Source organism: Lampetra fluviatilis, chromosome 29 (genome assembly GCF_964198595.1).
Source record: "Lampetra fluviatilis chromosome 29, kcLamFluv1.1, whole genome shotgun sequence".
NCBI lineage: Eukaryota > Metazoa > Chordata > Hyperoartia > Petromyzontiformes > Petromyzontidae > Lampetra > Lampetra fluviatilis.
In genome coordinates this window covers 3,777,529-3,785,903 of record NC_136303.1, presented here as the reverse complement: position 1 = coordinate 3,785,903, position 8,375 = coordinate 3,777,529, and positions in this window count along the sequence as shown.

Sequence of the window (8,375 nt, the reverse complement as noted above, 5' to 3'; positions counted from 1 at the left end):
CTAGCCATCCAGACACAAATACTAGCCGATCCTTACTCATCAACTAAGCGACCAACCACTGGTACTAGCCCTCCCACTGACCATAACACTAAACTGCTAGCCACCCAGGTACTAGTGCTAGCCTACCACTACTCACCAACTAACCAACCAGCGATACTCCTAACCTTCCTACCTACCTTCACCAACAGCACACAACTCAACGAGACGCTATCCCTACATCTAACTCGAGCCGACCGGGCAACTGCCCACGATATCCAGGCCCTCACTCTGGCTCTGAACTCTTGAGAATCTTATGAGACATCTCCTTTATCAAAGTGTAAATGCTTACCCCGAGCTCTCTATACTCTGATAGTGCGCTGTATCTGAGTTGTACGCCTTTTGGCGTCATCTGGTCCAACACCAATGGAGACTAGGCTCTAAGAAAAGCTGTCGCGGGTGTGGACCAATCAACTTCAAGGACAGTGCATATCATTATCATCATCAGAGTTGTTTCTTTTTGTTTGCATTTTGACTGCTTGTGTTGTGGTTATTGCAAACATGACGCCTTGCATAAAGGTGTCAGTTTGTGTACCAGATGAAAGGGTAAAAACCTATTACTATATCTTGAGAATTTTCTTCTTCTTACTCCGTACGGCTGACGCAGACGCAGAGCGAAGACCACAATTTCACGTTCAGGCGGTCAAGCCAGCGGACAAACCGGCGGCAGGAGTCAGCGGAGTCGATCGCTGCGATGTCTCCCTTCGTGTTTGTGGATCGGGGCACTGCATCGTGCAACGTTGCTGCGTGCCTGTTCTGGACGACCACAGTCCACTTGGGGGAATTTTATTTTATATGTGTATGTGTTTGTTTTTTTCTTCTTGGTTATTTCGGTAAAGTCACGTAGAAGGGGAATAATGAAATAATAAAAAATAAAACATAAAAAAATAATAAAAAAAACCATGTTATTTTATTATATTATTTTATTATGTTTTATTAAGTCACGTATAAGGGAAATAATAAAATAATAAAAATAAAACATAAAACATTATAATAAAAAATATATGATTTTATTATATTATTTTATTATGTTTTATTTTTATTATTTTATTATTTGCCTTCTACGTGACTAAATAAAACAATAATATAATAAAATAATGTTTTTTATTATTATGTTTTATTATGTTTTTATTTTTTATTTTTTTATTTCCCTTCAACGTGACTTTACCGAAAGAATCAAGAAGAGGAATCCCTGCAGTCACGGAAGCTTTACATCGAAATGTATATATATGTTTTTTTTGTTTCCGTTTCTGCATCATCGTGTGTCTTGCCCATCTGCTGCTATGGTTTTGGATGCGGCTTGGGCAGGGAGCTGAAGATGGCATCGGCCTTCGCGAAGGCCCACTCGGTCTGAGCGACGAATTCACGGTGGGTGGCGTTCAACGCGGCGACCGAACCGACCGATCGTCGATCTTTCGGTCTCCGAAGCAACAACGCCGGGATCTTTATTTATTTATTTAGACTCTCGCAGGAGGAATCCGATGAGCTACGAAGCTTATTGTTTCCACTCCCACCCCCCTCCCCTCCCCCCACAGCCATTCACAACAGCAAACGATACAATCGCGAACCCCCCCCCCCGACCCCCCCCCCCCCATACCGCTGGACACTTCGGCTAGGATTAATTTACGTCCACAAACTAAGATCCCCCGTATAGCCTCAACAGACTGTAGGGACAAGTGCTGTTAACGAACACCTGTGAAGGCCGGAAACGGTACACGAGGGGGTGGGTGGCCAGCACCACCCCAGTGGCGATGTTTACACACCGCGCCTGGTACTCATTTCAGGCTGAGTCGACCTAGGCGGAGGCCCATTAGCGGTTCAGATAATCGTCACTGCGGTGTTGGCCGTGAGCGGGAATCGAACCCGGGTCGCTGGGTACACAGCGCAGCGTATCGCTAACCGCTGCACCACCGCTCCCCCCCCCACCCCACACACCCCCCACACACCCCGCCCCTCTCTCCCGGGCCGTTTCCGCCACTTGCGCGCTCGTAAACTCGGTGGCCGGAGTGACGTGGCCAGGCGATGAGAGACAAATGTGGGGGGGGCGGGGGGGGGGCAGGGGGGGGGGTTTGCTTGGGGGGAGAGGGGGGTGGGGTTGGCTGGGGGTTGATGCATTGCGGTGCAAACGGCCGCGAGCCGTGCGAGTGCATTGGCACAGAAGCGTTACCGCCATTCACTCTCCCGAATGTGTGTGAGTGAGTATGTGAGTGGGTGTGTGTGTGTGAGTGGGTGTCGGTGTGTGAGTGTGTGAGTGTGTGTGGGTGGGTGGGTGAGTGTGTGAGTGGGTGTGGGTGTGAGTGGGTGTGTGAGTGGGTGTGTGAGTGTGTGTGAGTGTGTGTGAGTGTGAGTATGTGGGTGTGTGAGTGTGTGAGTATGTGGGTGTGTGAGTGTGTGTGGGTGTGTGTGGGTGTGTGAGTGAGTGTGTGAGTGTGTGTGAGTGAGTGTGTGTGGGTGTGTGTGAGTGGGTGTGTGTGAGTGTGTGAGTGTGTGTGAGTGTGTGAGTGAGTGTGTTTGTGAGTGGGTGTGTGTGGGGGTGTGAGTGTATGTGGGTGTGTGTGTGAGTGTGTGAGTGAGTATGTGTGTGAGTATGTGTAAGTGTGTGGGTGTGTGTGGGTGTGTGAGTGTGTGAGTGGGTGTGTGATTGGGGGTGTGTGAGTGTGTGTGAGAGTGTGTGTGAGAGTGTGTGTGAGTGAGTGTGTGAGTATGTGGGTGTGTGTGTGTGTGAGTGTGTGTGTGAGTGTGTGTGAGTGTGTGTGAGTGTGTGTGAGTGTGTGTGTGATTGTGTGTGACAAGGTGCACCTAGCCTGGCACACGCGCCGTGGTTACGTCACCGACACTTAGTGTCTAAGCGCTTTCTGTTGTTGTTGTGTAAGAGAGTGCCAATGAATGAATTAGAGTCTCATCGACTATGCGCGTGTCTGCGTCCATTGCCCGGGAAACGTGTCCGATAACAGCGTTGTCATCGATCTCACTCGATGAATCCGCTACATCTCTCCACTGCAACAGAGACAATCGAGTTAAGAGAGAGGCACCGATTGAAGCTGTAGGCGGTTTCATAGGGGAGGGGTCGGCTGGGGGGGGGGGGGCGATAGGGGGAGGGGTGAATGGGGAGCGGTAGTGTAGCAGTTAGCGCGCTGCGCTGCGGCCAAAACCTCAGTGACGATCATCTGAACCGGTCATGGGGCCTCCCCTTAGGCCGACTCAGCCTCAAATGAGTTCCCGGTGTGGTGTGTGTAAACATCGCCACTCGGGAGACAAAGGCGGCCGGGCGGGCAAGGTGCTGGCCACCCACCCACTCGTGTGCTGTGGCCGGCCTTCATAGGGTGTGAGTAAGTATTTACACCGTTGGAACCTCATTTGCCAGTAAAAAAATATGATAATTGTTTTTTTACCGTCATCTGGTCCAACCCATGTGAGACTAGGCTCTAAGGAAAGCTGTCTCGGGTGTGGACCAATCAACTTCAAGGACAGTGCATATATTATCAGCAGAGTTATGTTTTTTGTTTGCATTATGGCTGCAGGTATTGTGGTCTATGCAAACATGACTCCTTGTAAAAAAGGTGTCAGTTTTGTTGCCAGATAGAAGGGTAAAAAACCAATTATCAGGGTGTAGGGTGTTTGGCTGCTATAAATGTCCACGTGGACAAGCCACTTCGTGTGTGGCCAAGCAGCCTTCTGAACGAGATGCTCACAGCTCAGTCCGGCTTTACCTGGTGGTAACAGCACTTGCTCCTCCAGTCTGTTAGCTCTATACGGGGGAGCTTTGTCTTTGTCCATTGAAGTGGGAGGTGGATAGGTGGGGGGGGTGCGTGGTGGGTGGGTGGGGGGGGCTAAGAGGAGATGTCCCTGCAAGTAAACTCGCTGCTGGCCCCGATGGAGATGCATGGAAGCACTTAGTTGTAATTAATTTCTGCATCACAATTACGACGTGAGCTATTAGGGCACAGCAAGGGCTGGGGGTATGGGCGAGTGGGGGAGCAGTGGGGGCGATCGGGGGGGGGGGGCGAGGGGGGAGGGCGTCTTATTCCTCGCGGGGTGAATGGTGATTTCATTGGGATGGTGAATGGGAGGCAGAAAACCTTCAATGAAATCACGACGCTGATTGGGTGGATTGCTCTGCGTTGGAGTGGGCAGGCGAGGATGTCATCCAGCGGCAGATTGATGATGATGGGAGAGGGCAGGGGCAGTGATGAGGGTCTTGGGAGCTGGGGGAGGAAGAGAGCCGAGGAGTTAGAGGTGAATTTGGGGGGTGGTGGTGGTGGGGGTCCCATTAAGCGGTGTAACGATGCATCATCGATTCAGGTCCAGGCAGAAGGAATGCAACCCGGTGTTTTAAAATGATCTCTCTTCATTTGCGAAGAGATTCAATTATATGACCTGTGTATAAAGAGGAGATTAAAAGCAATGAGACATGAAGAACAATGGTGATTCGTGCGCGCGGTATGATGGTGGTGGTGACATCGCTGCTGTTGCTGCACGTGGCCTGGCCTCTTACCCAGCACTGCGGGAACAGCAGCGAGGGTTGATGATTTTGTGGAACTTCCCTTCTTCCCGTGGGCGTCGTGGAGGAGGTGTCCTACCCCTGATTCGCCAGGAGAAGGCGGTGCAGCAGCAAGTGGTCTAATCGACATCTATTTATTTCAGCTGTACGGGGATAGAGCGTTGCTCCCTCGCGCAAGGCGTGGGGTTTCTCCCGGGTGTCTCCGGTCTCCTCCCCACACGAACAATACGTGCGACTCGTCGTTATTTGGGGCTGAAAACATCTTACAACCTACTGGACGCGTCTGTGAACCAATTGGACATCTGCGACAAAAAAGAGCTTCATGGCTTATCGGATTTCTCCAGTATAATTCTGTAAATAAAAATAAACCCTAACGTGGAAGGATCCCTCCTGAAAATGAGTCAAACGTACGCGGTGTGGCTCTCCGAGATAAATAAGGAGATTATTATCGTCGATGGCAAAGCCGACGGTGTTTTAACGCTGATGATGCTTGTGACGACGGGGATGGTGATGGGGAGCGGTGGTGTAGTGGTTAGCGCACCGCACTACGAACCCGGCGAACCGCTACACTACCGCTCTCCAACACACAACATTAACCCCCATTCGCCACTAAGTGGCGGTGGCGTCACCACGAGGCTTGTGCCAGGCCATGTGCACCTTGAGGCCACGTGAAGTGTCGAACGCCCGCTGGCAGGAGGTTACGGGGCAGCCCCAGGTGCCACGGGTCGACTGACTGAGATGATTGGCTGATGCACCACCTGTGCCCTCTACTGTGCCAACTTGCTGTGCTTTAGCCACCCGGCGCTCCGCTCGTTGTTTTGAGCGTCGCTTCTCTGCCCTCCGTTGTTGCTGGAGGGCGACTGCCTCCAACTGCCCAGTAGCGTCCTTCACGAGCCTCCTCTACAATCTTGACACCACTGGTACCAGTCATCGCCAAGTCCACTCAAGTCCCCAACACACAGACACACACAGACACACACACACGCCCGCCCTACTCTAAATAGGCTGTGGCGAAATTACGGATGCAACGATAACGGAAAACATGTTAACATTTATAGCGGGAGATTTAAAGAAAAAAAATGTCATCAGAATATTGTATTTATACAGGAGGAATCCGATGAGCTATTAAGCTAATTTTCACCAGATGTCCAATATAGGCGAATATTTACATTCTGCAGACACAAGTACAGCACACGTGTCGTGCGCTGTGCTTGTGGAACGAGGAGGGGGGGCGACGGCGGTGAATTTGAGACGTGAGGGTGGAGTGGAAGACGATAAGGAGCCACCACCACCATCATCATCACCATCATCATCATCACCACCACCGCTATCATCATCACCATTATCACCACCACCATCATCATCACCATCATCATAATCACCACCACCACTATCATCACCAACATCATCATCACCAACATCATCCCCACCACCAGCGCCATCATCATCACCATCATCATCATCACCACCACCAGCATCATCACCATCACCACCACCACCATCATCATCACCACCACCACCATCACCACCACCATTATCATCACCACCACCATCATCACTATCACCACCACCACCACCACCATCACCACCACCACCACCATCATCATCACCACCACCACCATCACCACCACCATCATCATCATCATCACCACCACCATCATCACCACCAGCATGATTGGCACCACCACCACCATCATTATCACCACCACCATCACCACCACCATCATCACTACCACCATCACCACCACCATCACCACCGCTCCCCAACCACCACCATCACCACCACCATCACCACCACCACCATCATCATCACCACCACCACCATCATCACCATCATCATCACCACCACCATCACCACCACCACCATCACCACCACCATCACCACCATCACCACCACCACCATCATCACCATCACCACCACCACCATCATCACGAACTCTCTCAGCCGCGCTCCATCGGTTGCCGCACTCTCGCTCGTTACCGATCCTCGTGGGCATGACAGCACGGGGGCAGGGGGGGGCAGGGGGGGTGCAGGGGGGGGGCAGGGGGGGGGGGGCGGGTGTGGGGGCAGGACGGGGGAGCGGGGGGTCGGGGGAACTCTGCCCCCACCCCACTCGCTACCAATTTGTGAGCAATGCGGGAAGCGAAAATTAATGCCCTTCACGGGGGGGGGGGGCGGGGGGGCATTTTCTTCCTTGTCAACATTACCCCCTCCCTCCCTCCTCGCTCCCCAACGCCCCCCCCACCATCCTCCACCCACCACACCCCCCCCACACCACTCGCCGAAAATAAATGAATTTCTTCCATTCCACCACACCACCACCACCACCCCCCCCCTCCTCTCTCCACCTCCCCCCCAAAACAAAACACCACCTCGACACGCATTCCGCCCACAGACAAAAACGAGCGCTCGCGAGCGAGAGAGGGCTCTGAATTCGGCGAAGAAATTCCATTTGCAAGCGGGCTGAGCGTTCATTTTGTTTTATGGACCTCATTGGGTCTCGTTACGATCGCCAGGGCCATTAGCGAGGCGCGCGCGTGTGGAGTTGGGAGGGTGTGCGTCTGTGTGTGTGTGTCTTTTGCGTGTGTGTGTGTTTTGCGTGTTGTGGGTGTATGTGTGTGATGTGTGTGCTGTAGCGGTTAGCGCGCTGCGCTACGAACCTGGCGACCTGGGTTCGATTCCCGCTCAAGGCCAACACCGGTGACGATTGTCTGACCCGGTCCCTGGGCCTCCCCTAGGTCGACTCAGCCTCAAACAAGTACCTTGTGCGATGTGTAAACATCGCCACTAGGGAGACAAAGGCGGCCGGGCGTGATGTTGGCCACCCACCCTCTCGTGTGCTGTGCCGGCCTTCATAGGTGCTCGCTAACAGCACTTGCTCCAACAGTCTGTTAAGCTGTGTGCTGTCTTGAGTTTGCGACCACCTTTGTCTCCCTATTGGCGATGTTTACACTCCCCACCAGGTACTCATTTGAGGCTGAGTCGACCTAGGGGGGAGGCCAGGGACCGGTTCAGATAATTGTCACCGGTGTTGGGCATGAGCGGGAATCGAATTCGGGTCGTCAGGCTGGTAGCGCAGTGTAGCGCGAGCCGCTACACCACCGCTCTCCACCACCATCAGGTGGCTTTGCACCTGATGGCGGACGCTTGTGTTGCGCCCGAAACGTTCGTGATTTATTTTTATTTTCTACCTACGTGACTTTACCGAAAGAACCAAAGAGTATGGATTCATGCAGTCGCGAACGCTTCAAATCAACAACACTTAATACATATACACACACAGATAAAACGAAACTATATATTCCACAAGTAGTGATTAATTCCATATCTGCATTTCCCATAAATATGCTAAATTCCTCTTGATATGCAAATTCCTTTGTCAAGGCGCTCTTCCCCCTCCAACCCAGCTTAAATATACGCTGCCAAGCATGGTGGTGTTCATTCAGACGCTGTCTTTCCGACAGACCTGTTCTTCACCTGAGGGACGGCTGCTTGCGTTGTGGCCGAAACGTCGTGAGAATGATTTTATTATGTTTGAATTTTATTATTTTATTATTTCCCTTCTACGTGACTTTACCGAAAGATCCAAGAAGATGAATCCCCTGCAGTCACTAAAGCTTTAAATCGATATATATATTTCTTATCCTACCAGGATATGCCCACAAATTTTCCCGAAGCGATCTTGCCACATATGATAGCTCAACGAAGTGGCTTATCATCGTGGGGAAATTTAGAGCGGCAAAACTAATCTAAATAATCATCAACGCATGCTGATTTCTAAATGTTGCGACAGCGGGGGAGCGGTGAGTCAGACTTCACGAGCCTCCCGTCTCGCGG